At 46.2% G+C, this 17,340-nt stretch overlaps 45 non-coding genes across 45 annotated transcripts; all 45 read left to right on the top strand.

Moving 5' to 3' along the window:
- Positions 1-32: 32 nt before the first annotated feature.
- trnaq-cug (transfer RNA glutamine (anticodon CUG)) lies at positions 33-104 on the top strand. The gene has a single exon. It is a non-coding gene; the product is annotated as a tRNA-Gln (tRNA).
- Positions 105-583: 479 nt separating this feature from the next.
- On the top strand, positions 584-656 carry trnam-cau (transfer RNA methionine (anticodon CAU)). The gene has a single exon. It is a non-coding gene; the product is annotated as a tRNA-Met (tRNA).
- A 156-nt stretch (positions 657-812) lies between these two features.
- trnaq-cug (transfer RNA glutamine (anticodon CUG)) lies at positions 813-884 on the top strand. The gene has a single exon. It is a non-coding gene; the product is annotated as a tRNA-Gln (tRNA).
- Positions 885-1,363: 479 nt separating this feature from the next.
- trnam-cau (transfer RNA methionine (anticodon CAU)) lies at positions 1,364-1,436 on the top strand. The gene has a single exon. It is a non-coding gene; the product is annotated as a tRNA-Met (tRNA).
- A 156-nt stretch (positions 1,437-1,592) lies between these two features.
- Positions 1,593-1,664, top strand: trnaq-cug (transfer RNA glutamine (anticodon CUG)). Its single transcript has one exon. It is a non-coding gene; the product is annotated as a tRNA-Gln (tRNA).
- A 479-nt stretch (positions 1,665-2,143) lies between these two features.
- Positions 2,144-2,216, top strand: trnam-cau (transfer RNA methionine (anticodon CAU)). Its single transcript has one exon. It is a non-coding gene; the product is annotated as a tRNA-Met (tRNA).
- A 156-nt stretch (positions 2,217-2,372) lies between these two features.
- trnaq-cug (transfer RNA glutamine (anticodon CUG)) lies at positions 2,373-2,444 on the top strand. Its single transcript has one exon. It is a non-coding gene; the product is annotated as a tRNA-Gln (tRNA).
- Positions 2,445-2,923: 479 nt separating this feature from the next.
- Positions 2,924-2,996, top strand: trnam-cau (transfer RNA methionine (anticodon CAU)). The gene has a single exon. It is a non-coding gene; the product is annotated as a tRNA-Met (tRNA).
- Positions 2,997-3,152: 156 nt separating this feature from the next.
- trnaq-cug (transfer RNA glutamine (anticodon CUG)) lies at positions 3,153-3,224 on the top strand. The gene has a single exon. It is a non-coding gene; the product is annotated as a tRNA-Gln (tRNA).
- A 479-nt stretch (positions 3,225-3,703) lies between these two features.
- Positions 3,704-3,776, top strand: trnam-cau (transfer RNA methionine (anticodon CAU)). Its single transcript has one exon. It is a non-coding gene; the product is annotated as a tRNA-Met (tRNA).
- A 156-nt stretch (positions 3,777-3,932) lies between these two features.
- trnaq-cug (transfer RNA glutamine (anticodon CUG)) lies at positions 3,933-4,004 on the top strand. The gene has a single exon. It is a non-coding gene; the product is annotated as a tRNA-Gln (tRNA).
- A 478-nt stretch (positions 4,005-4,482) lies between these two features.
- trnam-cau (transfer RNA methionine (anticodon CAU)) lies at positions 4,483-4,556 on the top strand. The gene has a single exon. It is a non-coding gene; the product is annotated as a tRNA-Met (tRNA).
- A 155-nt stretch (positions 4,557-4,711) lies between these two features.
- trnaq-cug (transfer RNA glutamine (anticodon CUG)) lies at positions 4,712-4,783 on the top strand. The gene has a single exon. It is a non-coding gene; the product is annotated as a tRNA-Gln (tRNA).
- Positions 4,784-5,262: 479 nt separating this feature from the next.
- trnam-cau (transfer RNA methionine (anticodon CAU)) lies at positions 5,263-5,335 on the top strand. The gene has a single exon. It is a non-coding gene; the product is annotated as a tRNA-Met (tRNA).
- Positions 5,336-5,491: 156 nt separating this feature from the next.
- Positions 5,492-5,563, top strand: trnaq-cug (transfer RNA glutamine (anticodon CUG)). Its single transcript has one exon. It is a non-coding gene; the product is annotated as a tRNA-Gln (tRNA).
- A 479-nt stretch (positions 5,564-6,042) lies between these two features.
- trnam-cau (transfer RNA methionine (anticodon CAU)) lies at positions 6,043-6,115 on the top strand. Its single transcript has one exon. It is a non-coding gene; the product is annotated as a tRNA-Met (tRNA).
- Positions 6,116-6,271: 156 nt separating this feature from the next.
- trnaq-cug (transfer RNA glutamine (anticodon CUG)) lies at positions 6,272-6,343 on the top strand. The gene has a single exon. It is a non-coding gene; the product is annotated as a tRNA-Gln (tRNA).
- Positions 6,344-6,822: 479 nt separating this feature from the next.
- On the top strand, positions 6,823-6,895 carry trnam-cau (transfer RNA methionine (anticodon CAU)). Its single transcript has one exon. It is a non-coding gene; the product is annotated as a tRNA-Met (tRNA).
- Positions 6,896-7,051: 156 nt separating this feature from the next.
- Positions 7,052-7,123, top strand: trnaq-cug (transfer RNA glutamine (anticodon CUG)). Its single transcript has one exon. It is a non-coding gene; the product is annotated as a tRNA-Gln (tRNA).
- A 478-nt stretch (positions 7,124-7,601) lies between these two features.
- trnam-cau (transfer RNA methionine (anticodon CAU)) lies at positions 7,602-7,675 on the top strand. The gene has a single exon. It is a non-coding gene; the product is annotated as a tRNA-Met (tRNA).
- A 155-nt stretch (positions 7,676-7,830) lies between these two features.
- Positions 7,831-7,902, top strand: trnaq-cug (transfer RNA glutamine (anticodon CUG)). Its single transcript has one exon. It is a non-coding gene; the product is annotated as a tRNA-Gln (tRNA).
- A 479-nt stretch (positions 7,903-8,381) lies between these two features.
- On the top strand, positions 8,382-8,454 carry trnam-cau (transfer RNA methionine (anticodon CAU)). The gene has a single exon. It is a non-coding gene; the product is annotated as a tRNA-Met (tRNA).
- Positions 8,455-8,610: 156 nt separating this feature from the next.
- trnaq-cug (transfer RNA glutamine (anticodon CUG)) lies at positions 8,611-8,682 on the top strand. Its single transcript has one exon. It is a non-coding gene; the product is annotated as a tRNA-Gln (tRNA).
- A 479-nt stretch (positions 8,683-9,161) lies between these two features.
- trnam-cau (transfer RNA methionine (anticodon CAU)) lies at positions 9,162-9,234 on the top strand. Its single transcript has one exon. It is a non-coding gene; the product is annotated as a tRNA-Met (tRNA).
- A 156-nt stretch (positions 9,235-9,390) lies between these two features.
- On the top strand, positions 9,391-9,462 carry trnaq-cug (transfer RNA glutamine (anticodon CUG)). Its single transcript has one exon. It is a non-coding gene; the product is annotated as a tRNA-Gln (tRNA).
- Positions 9,463-9,940: 478 nt separating this feature from the next.
- Positions 9,941-10,014, top strand: trnam-cau (transfer RNA methionine (anticodon CAU)). The gene has a single exon. It is a non-coding gene; the product is annotated as a tRNA-Met (tRNA).
- Positions 10,015-10,169: 155 nt separating this feature from the next.
- On the top strand, positions 10,170-10,241 carry trnaq-cug (transfer RNA glutamine (anticodon CUG)). The gene has a single exon. It is a non-coding gene; the product is annotated as a tRNA-Gln (tRNA).
- Positions 10,242-10,720: 479 nt separating this feature from the next.
- Positions 10,721-10,793, top strand: trnam-cau (transfer RNA methionine (anticodon CAU)). Its single transcript has one exon. It is a non-coding gene; the product is annotated as a tRNA-Met (tRNA).
- A 156-nt stretch (positions 10,794-10,949) lies between these two features.
- trnaq-cug (transfer RNA glutamine (anticodon CUG)) lies at positions 10,950-11,021 on the top strand. The gene has a single exon. It is a non-coding gene; the product is annotated as a tRNA-Gln (tRNA).
- A 479-nt stretch (positions 11,022-11,500) lies between these two features.
- trnam-cau (transfer RNA methionine (anticodon CAU)) lies at positions 11,501-11,573 on the top strand. The gene has a single exon. It is a non-coding gene; the product is annotated as a tRNA-Met (tRNA).
- A 156-nt stretch (positions 11,574-11,729) lies between these two features.
- trnaq-cug (transfer RNA glutamine (anticodon CUG)) lies at positions 11,730-11,801 on the top strand. The gene has a single exon. It is a non-coding gene; the product is annotated as a tRNA-Gln (tRNA).
- A 479-nt stretch (positions 11,802-12,280) lies between these two features.
- trnam-cau (transfer RNA methionine (anticodon CAU)) lies at positions 12,281-12,353 on the top strand. Its single transcript has one exon. It is a non-coding gene; the product is annotated as a tRNA-Met (tRNA).
- Positions 12,354-12,509: 156 nt separating this feature from the next.
- Positions 12,510-12,581, top strand: trnaq-cug (transfer RNA glutamine (anticodon CUG)). Its single transcript has one exon. It is a non-coding gene; the product is annotated as a tRNA-Gln (tRNA).
- Positions 12,582-13,060: 479 nt separating this feature from the next.
- Positions 13,061-13,133, top strand: trnam-cau (transfer RNA methionine (anticodon CAU)). Its single transcript has one exon. It is a non-coding gene; the product is annotated as a tRNA-Met (tRNA).
- A 156-nt stretch (positions 13,134-13,289) lies between these two features.
- Positions 13,290-13,361, top strand: trnaq-cug (transfer RNA glutamine (anticodon CUG)). Its single transcript has one exon. It is a non-coding gene; the product is annotated as a tRNA-Gln (tRNA).
- A 479-nt stretch (positions 13,362-13,840) lies between these two features.
- trnam-cau (transfer RNA methionine (anticodon CAU)) lies at positions 13,841-13,913 on the top strand. Its single transcript has one exon. It is a non-coding gene; the product is annotated as a tRNA-Met (tRNA).
- Positions 13,914-14,069: 156 nt separating this feature from the next.
- On the top strand, positions 14,070-14,141 carry trnaq-cug (transfer RNA glutamine (anticodon CUG)). Its single transcript has one exon. It is a non-coding gene; the product is annotated as a tRNA-Gln (tRNA).
- Positions 14,142-14,620: 479 nt separating this feature from the next.
- On the top strand, positions 14,621-14,693 carry trnam-cau (transfer RNA methionine (anticodon CAU)). Its single transcript has one exon. It is a non-coding gene; the product is annotated as a tRNA-Met (tRNA).
- Positions 14,694-14,849: 156 nt separating this feature from the next.
- On the top strand, positions 14,850-14,921 carry trnaq-cug (transfer RNA glutamine (anticodon CUG)). The gene has a single exon. It is a non-coding gene; the product is annotated as a tRNA-Gln (tRNA).
- Positions 14,922-15,400: 479 nt separating this feature from the next.
- On the top strand, positions 15,401-15,473 carry trnam-cau (transfer RNA methionine (anticodon CAU)). Its single transcript has one exon. It is a non-coding gene; the product is annotated as a tRNA-Met (tRNA).
- A 156-nt stretch (positions 15,474-15,629) lies between these two features.
- Positions 15,630-15,701, top strand: trnaq-cug (transfer RNA glutamine (anticodon CUG)). Its single transcript has one exon. It is a non-coding gene; the product is annotated as a tRNA-Gln (tRNA).
- Positions 15,702-16,180: 479 nt separating this feature from the next.
- Positions 16,181-16,253, top strand: trnam-cau (transfer RNA methionine (anticodon CAU)). The gene has a single exon. It is a non-coding gene; the product is annotated as a tRNA-Met (tRNA).
- Positions 16,254-16,409: 156 nt separating this feature from the next.
- On the top strand, positions 16,410-16,481 carry trnaq-cug (transfer RNA glutamine (anticodon CUG)). The gene has a single exon. It is a non-coding gene; the product is annotated as a tRNA-Gln (tRNA).
- Positions 16,482-16,960: 479 nt separating this feature from the next.
- trnam-cau (transfer RNA methionine (anticodon CAU)) lies at positions 16,961-17,033 on the top strand. Its single transcript has one exon. It is a non-coding gene; the product is annotated as a tRNA-Met (tRNA).
- A 156-nt stretch (positions 17,034-17,189) lies between these two features.
- Positions 17,190-17,261, top strand: trnaq-cug (transfer RNA glutamine (anticodon CUG)). Its single transcript has one exon. It is a non-coding gene; the product is annotated as a tRNA-Gln (tRNA).
- The last annotated feature ends 79 nt before the right edge of the window (positions 17,262-17,340 follow it).

Here is a 17,340-nt window from a genome sequence, read left to right as displayed (position 1 = left end):
GCTGAGTTGGCTCGTTTTTGTCTTCATCCGTGGGTTCCATGGTGTAATGGTCAGCACTCTGGACTCTGAATCCAGTAATCCGAGTTCAAGTCTCGGTGGAACCTTCCTGTCAGCTGTTTTAGGTGGGGAAATTTGGACTCTTTGGGCAGAATTCTTACCTGCAAGTCTGCTTTGCTCCGTGAAAAGTACAAGACTTGCCATGGAGAATAGTCATATCAAATATCAAAGAACCTGTCCACTTGCCATTGCACCACTTCATTCAGTCCTTTAGGACGACCAAGCACAGAAAAGGGCAATCCTAAAACCTTTCATTGTAATAATACATTGAGGACAAAAGGCAACAGAAAACAAGCCAAAACATCAATTTGGACATTGGTGGTAGATGTAATAGTCACTGAAAGATCAATAGGGGGTTTACTTGTCAAGGCAGAGGGGCGCTGTGTAAAGTCCCTGAAGAAGCCCTTTGGGTTATCCGTTTATAAATCGCCGTACCCCGTGCTGCTCTTTACTTCGTGGCAACTTGAACTCCTACACTGAAACTTGAACTCCTACGCTGGAAATATGTAAACAGAGAAGCCTTTGTGCCTCGTTGGCGCAGTAGGCAGCGCGTCAGTCTCATAATCTGAAGGCTGTGAGTTCGACCCTCACACGGGGCAGGGTTTTTAATCCCCCTTTCCTCAATTTCTTTATGCCCGGAGACACAAATAATAAGTAGAGCTTCTTCTGTCAGCAGTAAAACACTCTCATTTGTCTTGGAGATCTCGCCCCTCACGCAGACCTGGTGAGTTGGCTCGTTTCTGTCTCCGTCTGTGGGTTCCATGGTGTAATGGTCAGCACTCTGGACTCTGAATCCAGTAATCCGAGTTCAAGTCTCGGTGGAACCTTCCTGTCAGCTGTTTTTGGTGGGGAAATTTGGACTCTTTGGGCAGAATTCTTACCTGCAAGTCTGCTTTGCTCCGTGAAAAGTACAAGACTTGCCATGGAGAATAGTCATATCAAATATCAAAGAACCTGTCCACTTGCCATTGCACCACTTCATTCAGTCCTTTAGGACGACCAAGCACAGAAAAGGTCAATCCTAAAACCTTTCATTGTAATAATACATTGAGGACAAAAGGCAACAGAAAACAAGCCAAAACATCAATTTGGACATTGGTGGTAGATGTAATAGTCACTGAAAGATCAATAGGGGGTTTACTTGTCAAGGCAGAGGGGCGCTGTGTAAAGTCCCTGAAGAAGCCCTTTGGGTTATCCGTTTATAAATCGCCGTACCCCGTGCTGCTCTTTACTTTGTGGCAACTTGAACTCCTACACTGCAACTTGAACTCCTAAGCTGGAAATATGTACACAGAGAAGCCTTTGTGCCTCGTTGGCGCAGTAGGCAGTGCGTCAGTCTCATAATCTGAAGGCCGTGAGTTCGACCCTCACACGGGGCAGGGTTTTTAATCCCCCTTTCCTCAATTTCTTTATGCCCGGAGACACAAATAATAAGTAGAGCTTCTTCTGTCAGCAGTACAACACTCTCATTTGTCTTGGAGATCTCGCCCCTCACGCAGACATGCTGAGTTGGCTCGTTTTTGTCTTCATCCGTGGGTTCCATGGTGTAATGGTCAGCACTCTGGACTCTGAATCCAGTAATCCGAGTTCAAGTCTCGGTGGAACCTTCCTGTCAGCTGTTTTGGGTGGGGAAATTTGGACTCTTTGGGCAGAATTCTTACCTGCAAGTCTGCTTTGCTCCGTGAAAAGTACAAGACTTGCCATGGAGAATAGTCATATCAAATATCAAAGAACCTGTCCACTTGCCATTGCACCACTTCATTCAGTCCTTTAGGACGACCAAGCACAGAAAAGGGCAATCCTAAAACCTTTCATTGTAATAATACATTGAGGACAAAAGGCAACAGAAAACAAGCCAAAACATCAATTTGGACATTGGTGGTAGATGTAATAGTCACTGAAAGATCAATAGGGGGTTTACTTGTCAAGGCAGAGGGGCGCTGTGTAAAGTCCCTGAAGAAGCCCTTTGGGTTATCCGTTTATAAATCGCCGTACCCCGTGCTGCTCTTTACTTCGTGGCAGCTTCAACTCCTACACTGCAACTTGAAATCCTACGCTGGAAATATGTACACAGAGAAGCCTTTGTGCCTCGTTGGCGCAGTAGGCAGCGCGTCAGTCTCATAATCTGAAGGCCGTGAGTTCGACCCTCACACGGGGCAGGGTTTTTAATCCCCCTTTCCTCAATTTCTTTATGCCCGGAGACACAAATAATAAGTAGAGCTTCTTCTGTCAGCAGTACAACACTCTCATTTGTCTTGGAGATCTCGCCCCTCACGCAGACCTGGTGAGTTGGCTCGTTTTTGTCTTCATCCGTGGGTTCCATGGTGTAATGGTCAGCACTCTGGACTCTGAATCCAGTAATCCGAGTTCAAGTCTCGGTGGAACCTTCCTGTCAGCTGTTTTGGGTGGGGAAATTTGGACTCTTTGGGCAGAATTCTTACCTGCAAGTCTGCTTTGCTCCGTGAAAAGTACAAGACTTGCCATGGAGAATAGTCATATCAAATATCAAAGAACCTGTCCACTTGCCATTGCACCACTTCATTCAGTCCTTTAGGACGACCAAGCACAGAAAAGGGCAATCCTAAAACCTTTCATTGTAATAATACATTGAGGACAAAAGGCAACAGAAAACAAGCCAAAACATCAATTTGGACATTGGTGGTAGATGTAATAGTCACTGAAAGATCAATAGGGGGTTTACTTGTCAAGGCAGAGGGGCGCTGTGTAAAGTCCCTGAAGAAGCCCTTTGGGTTATCCGTTTATAAATCGCCGTACCCCGTGCTGCTCTTTACTTCGTGGCAGCTTCAACTCCTACACTGCAACTTGAAATCCTACGCTGGAAATATGTACACAGAGAAGCCTTTGTGCCTCGTTGGCGCAGTAGGCAGCGCGTCAGTCTCATAATCTGAAGGCCGTGAGTTCGACCCTCACACGGGGCAGGGTTTTTAATCCCCCTTTCCTCAATTTCTTTATGCCCGGAGACACAAATAATAAGTAGAGCTTCTTCTGTCAGCAGTACAACACTCTCATTTGTCTTGGAGATCTCGCCCCTCACGCAGACCTGGTGAGTTGGCTCGTTTTTGTCTTCATCCGTGGGTTCCATGGTGTAATGGTCAGCACTCTGGACTCTGAATCCAGTAATCCGAGTTCAAGTCTCGGTGGAACCTTCCTGTCAGCTGTTTTGGGTGGGGAAATTTGGACTCTTTGGGCAGAATTCTTACCTGCAAGTCTGCTTTGCTCCGTGAAAAGTACAAGACTTGCCATGGAGAATAGTCATATCAAATATCAAAGAACCTGTCCACTTGCCATTGCACCACTTCATTCAGACATTTAGGCCGACCAAGCACAGAAAAGGGCAATCCTAAAACCTTTCATTGTAATAATTCATTGAGGACAAAAGGCAACAGAAAACAAGCCAAAACATCAATTTGGACATTGATGGTAGATGTAATAGTCACTGAAAGATCAATAGGGGGTTTACTTGTCAAGGCAGAGGGGCGCTGTGTAAAGTCCCTGAAGAAGCCCTTTGGGTTATCCGTTTATAAATCGCCGTACCCCGTGCTGCTCTTTACTTCGTGGCAACTTGAACTCCTACACTGCAACTTGAACTCCTAAGCTGGAAATATGTACACAGAGAAGCCTTTGTGCCTCGTTGGCGCAGTAGGCAGCGCGTCAGTCTCATAATCTGAAGGCCGTGAGTTCGACCCTCACACGGGGCAGGGTTTTTAATCCCCCTTTCCTCAATTTCTTTATGCCCGGAGACACAAATAATAAGTAGAGCTTCTTCTGTCAGCAGTACAACACTCTCATTTGTCTTGGAGATCTCGCCCCTCACGCAGACATGCTGAGTTGGCTCGTTTTTGTCTTCATCCGTGGGTTCCATGGTGTAATGGTCAGCACTCTGGACTCTGAATCCAGTAATCCGAGTTCAAGTCTCGGTGGAACCTTCCTGTCAGCTGTTTTGGGTGGGGAAATTTGGACTCTTTGGGCAGAATTCTTACCTGCAAGTCTGCTTTGCTCCGTGAAAAGTACAAGACTTGCCATGGAGAATAGTCATATCAAATATCAAAGAACCTGTCCACTTGCCATTGCACCACTTCATTCAGTCCTTTAGGACGACCAAGCACAGAAAAGGGCAATCCTAAAACCTTTCATTGTAATAATACATTGAGGACAAAAGGCAACAGAAAACAAGCCAAAACATCAATTTGGACATTGGTGGTAGATGTAATAGTCACTGAAAGATCAATAGGGGGTTTACTTGTCAAGGCAGAGGGGCGCTGTGTAAAGTCCCTGAAGAAGCCCTTTGGGTTATCCGTTTATAAATCGCCGTACCCCGTGCTGCTCTTTACTTCGTGGCAGCTTCAACTCCTACACTGCAACTTGAAATCCTACGCTGGAAATATGTACACAGAGAAGCCTTTGTGCCTCGTTGGCGCAGTAGGCAGCGCGTCAGTCTCATAATCTGAAGGCCGTGAGTTCGACCCTCACACGGGCAGGGTTTTTAATCCCCCTTTCCTCAATTTCTTTATGCCCGGAGACACAAATAATAAGTAGAGCTTCTTCTGTCAGCAGTAAAACACTCTCATTTGTCTTGGAGATCTCGCCCCTCACGCAGACCTGGTGAGTTGGCTCGTTTTTGTCTTCATCCGTGGGTTCCATGGTGTAATGGTCAGCACTCTGGACTCTGAATCCAGTAATCCGAGTTCAAGTCTCGGTGGAACCTTCCTGTCAGCTGTTTTGGGTGGGGAAATTTGGACTCTTTGGGCAGAATTCTTACCTGCAAGTCTGCTTTGCTCCGTGAAAAGTACAAGACTTGCCATGGAGAATAGTCATATCAAATATCAAAGAACCTGTCCACTTGCCATTGCACCACTTCATTCAGACATTTAGGCCGACCAAGCACAGAAAAGGGCAATCCTAAAACCTTTCATTGTAATAATTCATTGAGGACAAAAGGCAACAGAAAACAAGCCAAAACATCAATTTGGACATTGATGGTAGATGTAATAGTCACTGAAAGATCAATAGGGGGTTTACTTGTCAAGGCAGAGGGGCGCTGTGTAAAGTCCCTGAAGAAGCCCTTTGGGTTATCCGTTTATAAATCGCCGTACCCCGTGCTGCTCTTTACTTCGTGGCAACTTGAACTCCTACACTGCAACTTGAACTCCTAAGCTGGAAATATGTACACAGAGAAGCCTTTGTGCCTCGTTGGCGCAGTAGGCAGCGCGTCAGTCTCATAATCTGAAGGCCGTGAGTTCGACCCTCACACGGGGCAGGGTTTTTAATCCCCCTTTCCTCAATTTCTTTATGCCCGGAGACACAAATAATAAGTAGAGCTTCTTCTGTCAGCAGTACAACACTCTCATTTGTCTTGGAGATCTCGCCCCTCACGCAGACATGCTGAGTTGGCTCGTTTTTGTCTTCATCCGTGGGTTCCATGGTGTAATGGTCAGCACTCTGGACTCTGAATCCAGTAATCCGAGTTCAAGTCTCGGTGGAACCTTCCTGTCAGCTGTTTTGGGTGGGGAAATTTGGACTCTTTGGGCAGAATTCTTACCTGCAAGTCTGCTTTGCTCCGTGAAAAGTACAAGACTTGCCATGGAGAATAGTCATATCAAATATCAAAGAACCTGTCCACTTGCCATTGCACCACTTCATTCAGTCCTTTAGGACGACCAAGCACAGAAAAGGGCAATCCTAAAACCTTTCATTGTAATAATACATTGAGGACAAAAGGCAACAGAAAACAAGCCAAAACATCAATTTGGACATTGGTGGTAGATGTAATAGTCACTGAAAGATCAATAGGGGGTTTACTTGTCAAGGCAGAGGGGCGCTGTGTAAAGTCCCTGAAGAAGCCCTTTGGGTTATCCGTTTATAAATCGCCGTACCCCGTGCTGCTCTTTACTTCGTGGCAGCTTCAACTCCTACACTGCAACTTGAAACCCTACGCTGGAAATATGTACACAGAGAAGCCTTTGTGCCTCGTTGGCGCAGTAGGCAGCGCGTCAGTCTCATAATCTGAAGGCCGTGAGTTCGACCCTCACACGGGGCAGGGTTTTTAATCCCCCTTTCCTCAATTTCTTTATGCCCGGAGACACAAATAATAAGTAGAGCTTCTTCTGTCAGCAGTACAACACTCTCATTTGTCTTGGAGATCTCGCCCCTCACGCAGGCATGCTGAGTTGGCTCGTTTTTGTCTTCATCCGTGGGTTCCATGGTGTAATGGTCAGCACTCTGGACTCTGAATCCAGTAATCCGAGTTCAAGTCTCGGTGGAACCTTCCTGTCAGCTGTTTTGGGTGGGGAAATTTGGACTCTTTGGGCAGAATTCTTACCTGCAAGTCTGCTTTGCTCCGTGAAAAGTACAAGACTTGCCATGGAGAATAGTCATATCAAATATCAAAGAACCTGTCCACTTGCCATTGCACCACTTCATTCAGACATTTAGGCCGACCAAGCACAGAAAAGGGCAATCCTAAAACCTTTCATTGTAATAATTCATTGAGGACAAAAGGCAACAGAAAACAAGCCAAAACATCAATTTGGACATTGATGGTAGATGTAATAGTCACTGAAAGATCAATAGGGGGTTTACTTGTCAAGGCAGAGGGGCGCTGTGTAAAGTCCCTGAAGAAGCCCTTTGGGTTATCCGTTTATAAATCGCCGTACCCCGTGCTGCTCTTTACTTCGTGGCAACTTGAACTCCTACACTGCAACTTGAACTCCTAAGCTGGAAATATGTACACAGAGAAGCCTTTGTGCCTCGTTGGCGCAGTAGGCAGCGCGTCAGTCTCATAATCTGAAGGCCGTGAGTTCGACCCTCACACGGGGCAGGGTTTTTAATCCCCCTTTCCTCAATTTCTTTATGCCCGGAGACACAAATAATAAGTAGAGCTTCTTCTGTCAGCAGTACAACACTCTCATTTGTCTTGGAGATCTCGCCCCTCACGCAGACATGCTGAGTTGGCTCGTTTTTGTCTTCATCCGTGGGTTCCATGGTGTAATGGTCAGCACTCTGGACTCTGAATCCAGTAATCCGAGTTCAAGTCTCGGTGGAACCTTCCTGTCAGCTGTTTTGGGTGGGGAAATTTGGACTCTTTGGGCAGAATTCTTACCTGCAAGTCTGCTTTGCTCCGTGAAAAGTACAAGACTTGCCATGGAGAATAGTCATATCAAATATCAAAGAACCTGTCCACTTGCCATTGCACCACTTCATTCAGTCCTTTAGGACGACCAAGCACAGAAAAGGGCAATCCTAAAACCTTTCATTGTAATAATACATTGAGGACAAAAGGCAACAGAAAACAAGCCAAAACATCAATTTGGACATTGGTGGTAGATGTAATAGTCACTGAAAGATCAATAGGGGGTTTACTTGTCAAGGCAGAGGGGCGCTGTGTAAAGTCCCTGAAGAAGCCCTTTGGGTTATCCGTTTATAAATCGCCGTACCCCGTGCTGCTCTTTACTTCGTGGCAGCTTCAACTCCTACACTGCAACTTGAAATCCTACGCTGGAAATATGTACACAGAGAAGCCTTTGTGCCTCGTTGGCGCAGTAGGCAGCGCGTCAGTCTCATAATCTGAAGGCCGTGAGTTCGACCCTCACACGGGCAGGGTTTTTAATCCCCCTTTCCTCAATTTCTTTATGCCCGGAGACACAAATAATAAGTAGAGCTTCTTCTGTCAGCAGTAAAACACTCTCATTTGTCTTGGAGATCTCGCCCCTCACGCAGACCTGGTGAGTTGGCTCGTTTTTGTCTTCATCCGTGGGTTCCATGGTGTAATGGTCAGCACTCTGGACTCTGAATCCAGTAATCCGAGTTCAAGTCTCGGTGGAACCTTCCTGTCAGCTGTTTTGGGTGGGGAAATTTGGACTCTTTGGGCAGAATTCTTACCTGCAAGTCTGCTTTGCTCCGTGAAAAGTACAAGACTTGCCATGGAGAATAGTCATATCAAATATCAAAGAACCTGTCCACTTGCCATTGCACCACTTCATTCAGACATTTAGGCCGACCAAGCACAGAAAAGGGCAATCCTAAAACCTTTCATTGTAATAATTCATTGAGGACAAAAGGCAACAGAAAACAAGCCAAAACATCAATTTGGACATTGATGGTAGATGTAATAGTCACTGAAAGATCAATAGGGGGTTTACTTGTCAAGGCAGAGGGGCGCTGTGTAAAGTCCCTGAAGAAGCCCTTTGGGTTATCCGTTTATAAATCGCCGTACCCCGTGCTGCTCTTTACTTCGTGGCAACTTGAACTCCTACACTGCAACTTGAACTCCTAAGCTGGAAATATGTACACAGAGAAGCCTTTGTGCCTCGTTGGCGCAGTAGGCAGCGCGTCAGTCTCATAATCTGAAGGCCGTGAGTTCGACCCTCACACGGGGCAGGGTTTTTAATCCCCCTTTCCTCAATTTCTTTATGCCCGGAGACACAAATAATAAGTAGAGCTTCTTCTGTCAGCAGTACAACACTCTCATTTGTCTTGGAGATCTCGCCCCTCACGCAGACATGCTGAGTTGGCTCGTTTTTGTCTTCATCCGTGGGTTCCATGGTGTAATGGTCAGCACTCTGGACTCTGAATCCAGTAATCCGAGTTCAAGTCTCGGTGGAACCTTCCTGTCAGCTGTTTTGGGTGGGGAAATTTGGACTCTTTGGGCAGAATTCTTACCTGCAAGTCTGCTTTGCTCCGTGAAAAGTACAAGACTTGCCATGGAGAATAGTCATATCAAATATCAAAGAACCTGTCCACTTGCCATTGCACCACTTCATTCAGTCCTTTAGGACGACCAAGCACAGAAAAGGGCAATCCTAAAACCTTTCATTGTAATAATACATTGAGGACAAAAGGCAACAGAAAACAAGCCAAAACATCAATTTGGACATTGGTGGTAGATGTAATAGTCACTGAAAGATCAATAGGGGGTTTACTTGTCAAGGCAGAGGGGCGCTGTGTAAAGTCCCTGAAGAAGCCCTTTGGGTTATCCGTTTATAAATCGCCGTACCCCGTGCTGCTCTTTACTTCGTGGCAGCTTCAACTCCTACACTGCAACTTGAAACCCTACGCTGGAAATATGTACACAGAGAAGCCTTTGTGCCTCGTTGGCGCAGTAGGCAGCGCGTCAGTCTCATAATCTGAAGGCCGTGAGTTCGACCCTCACACGGGGCAGGGTTTTTAATCCCCCTTTCCTCAATTTCTTTATGCCCGGAGACACAAATAATAAGTAGAGCTTCTTCTGTCAGCAGTACAACACTCTCATTTGTCTTGGAGATCTCGCCCCTCACGCAGACATGCTGAGTTGGCTCGTTTTTGTCTTCATCCGTGGGTTCCATGGTGTAATGGTCAGCACTCTGGACTCTGAATCCAGTAATCCGAGTTCAAGTCTCGGTGGAACCTTCCTGTCAGCTGTTTTGGGTGGGGAAATTTGGACTCTTTGGGCAGAATTCTTACCTGCAAGTCTGCTTTGCTCCGTGAAAAGTACAAGACTTGCCATGGAGAATAGTCATATCAAATATCAAAGAACCTGTCCACTTGCCATTGCACCACTTCATTCAGTCCTTTAGGACGACCAAGCACAGAAAAGGGCAATCCTAAAACCTTTCATTGTAATAATACATTGAGGACAAAAGGCAACAGAAAACAAGCCAAAACATCAATTTGGACATTGGTGGTAGATGTAATAGTCACTGAAAGATCAATAGGGGGTTTACTTGTCAAGGCAGAGGGGCGCTGTGTAAAGTCCCTGAAGAAGCCCTTTGGGTTATCCGTTTATAAATCGCCGTACCCCGTGCTGCTCTTTACTTCGTGGCAGCTTCAACTCCTACACTGCAACTTGAAATCCTACGCTGGAAATATGTACACAGAGAAGCCTTTGTGCCTCGTTGGCGCAGTAGGCAGCGCGTCAGTCTCATAATCTGAAGGCCGTGAGTTCGACCCTCACACGGGCAGGGTTTTTAATCCCCCTTTCCTCAATTTCTTTATGCCCGGAGACACAAATAATAAGTAGAGCTTCTTCTGTCAGCAGTAAAACACTCTCATTTGTCTTGGAGATCTCGCCCCTCACGCAGACCTGGTGAGTTGGCTCGTTTTTGTCTTCATCCGTGGGTTCCATGGTGTAATGGTCAGCACTCTGGACTCTGAATCCAGTAATCCGAGTTCAAGTCTCGGTGGAACCTTCCTGTCAGCTGTTTTGGGTGGGGAAATTTGGACTCTTTGGGCAGAATTCTTACCTGCAAGTCTGCTTTGCTCCGTGAAAAGTACAAGACTTGCCATGGAGAATAGTCATATCAAATATCAAAGAACCTGTCCACTTGCCATTGCACCACTTCATTCAGACATTTAGGCCGACCAAGCACAGAAAAGGGCAATCCTAAAACCTTTCATTGTAATAATTCATTGAGGACAAAAGGCAACAGAAAACAAGCCAAAACATCAATTTGGACATTGATGGTAGATGTAATAGTCACTGAAAGATCAATAGGGGGTTTACTTGTCAAGGCAGAGGGGCGCTGTGTAAAGTCCCTGAAGAAGCCCTTTGGGTTATCCGTTTATAAATCGCCGTACCCCGTGCTGCTCTTTACTTCGTGGCAACTTGAACTCCTACACTGCAACTTGAACTCCTAAGCTGGAAATATGTACACAGAGAAGCCTTTGTGCCTCGTTGGCGCAGTAGGCAGCGCGTCAGTCTCATAATCTGAAGGCCGTGAGTTCGACCCTCACACGGGGCAGGGTTTTTAATCCCCCTTTCCTCAATTTCTTTATGCCCGGAGACACAAATAATAAGTAGAGCTTCTTCTGTCAGCAGTACAACACTCTCATTTGTCTTGGAGATCTCGCCCCTCACGCAGACATGCTGAGTTGGCTCGTTTTTGTCTTCATCCGTGGGTTCCATGGTGTAATGGTCAGCACTCTGGACTCTGAATCCAGTAATCCGAGTTCAAGTCTCGGTGGAACCTTCCTGTCAGCTGTTTTGGGTGGGGAAATTTGGACTCTTTGGGCAGAATTCTTACCTGCAAGTCTGCTTTGCTCCGTGAAAAGTACAAGACTTGCCATGGAGAATAGTCATATCAAATATCAAAGAACCTGTCCACTTGCCATTGCACCACTTCATTCAGTCCTTTAGGACGACCAAGCACAGAAAAGGGCAATCCTAAAACCTTTCATTGTAATAATACATTGAGGACAAAAGGCAACAGAAAACAAGCCAAAACATCAATTTGGACATTGGTGGTAGATGTAATAGTCACTGAAAGATCAATAGGGGGTTTACTTGTCAAGGCAGAGGGGCGCTGTGTAAAGTCCCTGAAGAAGCCCTTTGGGTTATCCGTTTATAAATCGCCGTACCCCGTGCTGCTCTTTACTTCGTGGCAGCTTCAACTCCTACACTGCAACTTGAAATCCTACGCTGGAAATATGTACACAGAGAAGCCTTTGTGCCTCGTTGGCGCAGTAGGCAGCGCGTCAGTCTCATAATCTGAAGGCCGTGAGTTCGACCCTCACACGGGGCAGGGTTTTTAATCCCCCTTTCCTCAATTTCTTTATGCCCGGAGACACAAATAATAAGTAGAGCTTCTTCTGTCAGCAGTAAAACACTCTCATTTGTCTTGGAGATCTCGCCCCTCACGCAGACCTGGTGAGTTGGCTCGTTTTTGTCTTCATCCGTGGGTTCCATGGTGTAATGGTCAGCACTCTGGACTCTGAATCCAGTAATCCGAGTTCAAGTCTCGGTGGAACCTTCCTGTCAGCTGTTTTGGGTGGGGAAATTTGGACTCTTTGGGCAGAATTCTTACCTGCAAGTCTGCTTTGCTCCGTGAAAAGTACAAGACTTGCCATGGAGAATAGTCATATCAAATATCAAAGAACCTGTCCACTTGCCATTGCACCACTTCATTCAGTCCTTTAGGACGACCAAGCACAGAAAAGGGCAATCCTAAAACCTTTCATTGTAATAATACATTGAGGACAAAAGGCAACAGAAAACAAGCCAAAACATCAATTTGGACATTGGTGGTAGATGTAATAGTCACTGAAAGATCAATAGGGGGTTTACTTGTCAAGGCAGAGGGGCGCTGTGTAAAGTCCCTGAAGAAGCCCTTTGGGTTATCCGTTTATAAATCGCCGTACCCCGTGCTGCTCTTTACTTCGTGGCAGCTTCAACTCCTACACTGCAACTTGAAATCCTACGCTGGAAATATGTACACAGAGAAGCCTTTGTGCCTCGTTGGCGCAGTAGGCAGCGCGTCAGTCTCATAATCTGAAGGCCGTGAGTTCGACCCTCACACGGGGCAGGGTTTTTAATCCCCCTTTCCTCAATTTCTTTATGCCCGGAGACACAAATAATAAGTAGAGCTTCTTCTGTCAGCAGTACAACACTCTCATTTGTCTTGGAGATCTCGCCCCTCACGCAGACATGCTGAGTTGGCTCGTTTTTGTCTTCATCCGTGGGTTCCATGGTGTAATGGTCAGCACTCTGGACTCTGAATCCAGTAATCCGAGTTCAAGTCTCGGTGGAACCTTCCTGTCAGCTGTTTTGGGTGGGGAAATTTGGACTCTTTGGGCAGAATTCTTACCTGCAAGTCTGCTTTGCTCCGTGAAAAGTACAAGACTTGCCATGGAGAATAGTCATATCAAATATCAAAGAACCTGTCCACTTGCCATTGCACCACTTCATTCAGTCCTTTAGGACGACCAAGCACAGAAAAGGGCAATCCTAAAACCTTTCATTGTAATAATACATTGAGGACAAAAGGCAACAGAAAACAAGCCAAAACATCAATTTGGACATTGGTGGTAGATGTAATAGTCACTGAAAGATCAATAGGGGGTTTACTTGTCAAGGCAGAGGGGCGCTGTGTAAAGTCCCTGAAGAAGCCCTTTGGGTTATCCGTTTATAAATCGCCGTACCCCGTGCTGCTCTTTACTTCGTGGCAGCTTCAACTCCTACACTGCAACTTGAAACCCTACGCTGGAAATATGTACACAGAGAAGCCTTTGTGCCTCGTTGGCGCAGTAGGCAGCGCGTCAGTCTCATAATCTGAAGGCCGTGAGTTCGACCCTCACACGGGGCAGGGTTTTTAATCCCCCTTTCCTCAATTTCTTTATGCCCGGAGACACAAATAATAAGTAGAGCTTCTTCTGTCAGCAGTACAACACTCTCATTTGTCTTGGAGATCTCGCCCCTCACGCAGACATGCTGAGTTGGCTCGTTTTTGTCTTCATCCGTGGGTTCCATGGTGTAATGGTCAGCACTCTGGACTCTGAATCCAGTAATCCGAGTTCAAGTCTCGGTGGAACCTTCCTGTCAGCTGTTTTGGGTGGGGAAATTTGGACTCTTTGGGCAGAATTCTTACCTGCAAGTCTGCTTTGCTCCGTGAAAAGTACAAGACTTGCCATGGAGAAGAGTCATATCAAATATCAAAGAACCTGTCCACTTGCCATTGCACCACTTCATTCAGACATTTAGGCCGACCAAGCACAGAAAAGGGCAATCCTAAAACCTTTCATTGTAATAATTCATTGAGGACAAAAGGCAACAGAAAACAAGGCAAAACATCAATTTGGACATTGATGGTAGATGTAATAGTCACTGAAAGATCAATAGGGGGTTTACTTGTCAAGGCAGAGGGGCGCTGTGTAAAGTCCCTGAAGAAGCCCTTTGGGTTATCCGTTTATAAATCGCCGTACCCCGTGCTGCTCTTTACTTCGTGGCAACTTGAACTCCTACACTGCAACTTGAACTCCTAAGCTGGAAATATGTACACAGAGAAGCCTTTGTGCCTCGTTGGCGCAGTAGGCAGCGCGTCAGTCTCATAATCTGAAGGCTGTGAGTTCGACCCTCACACGGGGCAGGGTTTTTAATCCCCCTTTCCTCAATTTCTTTATGCCCGGAGACACAAATAATAAGTAGAGCTTCTTCTGTCAGCAGTAAAACACTCTCATTTGTCTTGGAGATCTCGCCCCTCACGCAGACCTGGTGAGTTGGCTCGTTTCTGTCTCCGTCTGTGGGTTCCATGGTGTAATGGTCAGCACTCTGGACTCTGAATCCAGTAATCCGAGTTCAAGTCTCGGTGGAACCTTCCTGTCAGCTGTTTTTGGTGGGGAAATTTGGACTCTTTGGGCAGAATTCTTACCTGCAAGTCTGCTTTGCTCCGTGAAAAGTACAAGACTTGCCATGGAGAATAGTCATATCAAATATCAAAGAACCTGTCCACTTGCCATTGCACCACTTCATTCAGTCCTTTAGGACGACCAAGCACAGAAAAGGTCAATCCTAAAACCTTTCATTGTAATAATACATTGAGGACAAAAGGCAACAGAAAACAAGCCAAAACATCAATTTGGACATTGGTGGTAGATGTAATAGTCACTGAAAGATCAATAGGGGGTTTACTTGTCAAGGCAGAGGGGCGCTGTGTAAAGTCCCTGAAGAAGCCCTTTGGGTTATCCGTTTATAAATCGCCGTACCCCGTGCTGCTCTTTACTTCGTGGCAACTTGAACTCCTACACTGCAACTTGAACTCCTAAGCTGGAAATATGTACACAGAGAAGCCTTTGTGCCTTGTTGGCGCAGTAGGCAGCGCGTCAGTCTCATAATCTGAAGGCCGTGAGTTCGACCCTCACACGGGGCAGGGTTTTTAATCCCCCTTTCCTCAATTTCTTTATGCCCGGAGACACAAATAATAAGTAGAGCTTCTTCTGTCAGCAGTACAACACTCTCATTTGTCTTGGAGATCTCGCCCCTCACGCAGACATGCTGAGTTGGCTCGTTTTTGTCTTCATCCGTGGGTTCCATGGTGTAATGGTCAGCACTCTGGACTCTGAATCCAGTAATCCGAGTTCAAGTCTCGGTGGAACCTTCCTGTCAGCTGTTTTGGGTGGGGAAATTTGGACTCTTTGGGCAGAATTCTTACCTGCAAGTCTGCTTTGCTCCGTGAAAAGTACAAGACTTGCCATGGAGAATAGTCATATCAAATATCAAAGAACCTGTCCACTTGCCATTGCACCACTTCATTCAGTCCTTTAGGACGACCAAGCACAGAAAAGGGCAATCCTAAAACCTTTCATTGTAATAATACATTGAGGACAAAAGGCAACAGAAAACAAGCCAAAACATCAATTTGGACATTGGTGGTAGATGTAATAGTCACTGAAAGATCAATAGGGGGTTTACTTGTCAAGGCAGAGGGGCGCTGTGTAAAGTCCCTGAAGAAGCCCTTTGGGTTATCCGTTTATAAATCGCCGTACCCCGTGCTGCTCTTTACTTCGTGGCAGCTTCAACTCCTACACTGCAACTTGAAATCCTACGCTGGAAATATGTACACAGAGAAGCCTTTGTGCCTCGTTGGCGCAGTAGGCAGCGCGTCAGTCTCATAATCTGAAGGCCGTGAGTTCGACCCTCACACGGGGCAGGGTTTTTAATCCCCCTTTCCTCAATTTCTTTATGCCCGGAGACACAAATAATAAGTAGAGCTTCTTCTGTCAGCAGTACAACACTCTCATTTGTCTTGGAGATCTCGCCTCTCACGCAGGCATGCTGAGTTGGCTCGTTTTTGTCTTCATCCGTGGGTTCCATGGTGTAATGGTCAGCACTCTGGACTCTGAATCCAGTAATCCGAGTTCAAGTCTCGGTGGAACCTTCCTGTCAGCTGTTTTAGGTGGGGAAATTTGGACTCTTTGGGCAGAATTCTTACCTGCAAGTCTGCTTTGCTCCGTGAAAAGTACAAGACTTGCCATGGAGAATAGTCATATCAAATATCAAAGAACCTGTCCACTTGCCATTGCACCACTTCATTCAGTCCTTTAGGACGACCAAGCACAGAAAAGGGCAATCCTAAAACCTTTCATTGTAATAATACATTGAGGACAAAAGGCAACAGAAAACAAGCCAAAACATCAATTTGGACATTGGTGGTAGATGTAATAGTCACTGAAAGATCAATAGGGGGTTTACTTGTCAAGGCAGAGGGGCGCTGTGTAAAGTCCCTGAAGAAGCCCTTTGGGTTATCCGTTTATAAATCGCCGTACCCCGTGCTGCTCTTTACTTCGTGGCAGCTTCAACTCCTACACTGCAACTTGAAACCCTACGCTGGAAATATGTACACAGAGAAGCCTTTGTGCCTCGTTGGCGCAGTAGGCAGCGCGTCAGTCTCATAATCTGAAGGCCGTGAGTTCGACCCTCACACGGGGCAGGGTTTTTAATCCCCCTTTCCTCAATTTCTTTATGCCCGGAGACACAAATAATAAGTAGAGCTTCTTCTGTCAGCAGTAAAACACTCTCATTTGTCTTGGAGATCTCGCCCCTCACGCAGACATGCTGAGTTGGCTCGTTTTTGTCTTCATCCGTGGGTTCCATGGTGTAATGGTCAGCACTCTGGACTCTGAATCCAGTAATCCGAGTTCAAGTCTCGGTGGAACCTTCCTGTCAGCTGTTTTAGGTGGGGAAATTTGGACTCTTTGGGCAGAATTCTTACCTGCAAGTCTGCTTTGCTCCGTGAAAAGTACAAGACTTGCCATGGAGAATAGTCATATCAAATATCAAAGAACCTGTCCACTTGCCATTGCACCACTTCATTCAGTCCTTTAGGACGACCAAGCACAGAAAAGGGCAATCCTAAAACCTTTCATTGTAATAATACATTGAGGACAAAAGGCAACAGAAAACAAGCCAAAACATCAATTTGGACATTGGTGGTAGATGTAATAGTCACTGAAAGATCAATAGGGGGTTTACTTGTCAAGGCAGAGGGGCGCTGTGTAAAGTCCCTGAAGAAGCCCTTTGGGTTATCCGTTTATAAATCGCCGTACCCCGTGCTGCTCTTTACTTCGTGGCAGCTTCAACTCCTACACTGCAACTTGAAACCCTACGCTGGAAATATGTACACAGAGAAGCCTTTGTGCCTCGTTGGCGCAGTAGGCAGCGCGTCAGTCTCATAATCTGAAGGCCGTGAGTTCGACCCTCACACGGGGCAGGGTTTTTAATCCCCCTTTCCTCAATTTCTTTATGCCCGGAGACACAAATAATAAGTAGAGCTTCTTCTGTCAGCAGTACAACACTCTCATTTGTCTTGGAGATCTCGCCCCTCACGCAGACATGCTGAGTTGGCTCGTTTTTGTCTTCATCCGTGGGTTCCATGGTGTAATGGTCAGCACTCTGGACTCTGAATCCAGTAATCCGAGTTCAAGTCTCGGTGGAACCTTCCTGTCAGCTGTTTTGGGTGGGGAAATTTGGACTCTTTGGGCAGAATTCTTACCTGCAAGTCTGCTTTGCTCCGTGAA

This window comes from Gasterosteus aculeatus, chromosome 3, assembly GCF_964276395.1.
Source record: "Gasterosteus aculeatus chromosome 3, fGasAcu3.hap1.1, whole genome shotgun sequence".
NCBI classification, from domain to species: domain Eukaryota; kingdom Metazoa; phylum Chordata; class Actinopteri; order Perciformes; family Gasterosteidae; genus Gasterosteus; species Gasterosteus aculeatus.
The sequence above is the reverse complement of the archived record's forward strand: the minus strand, read 5'-3'. Positions and strand labels throughout refer to the sequence as shown.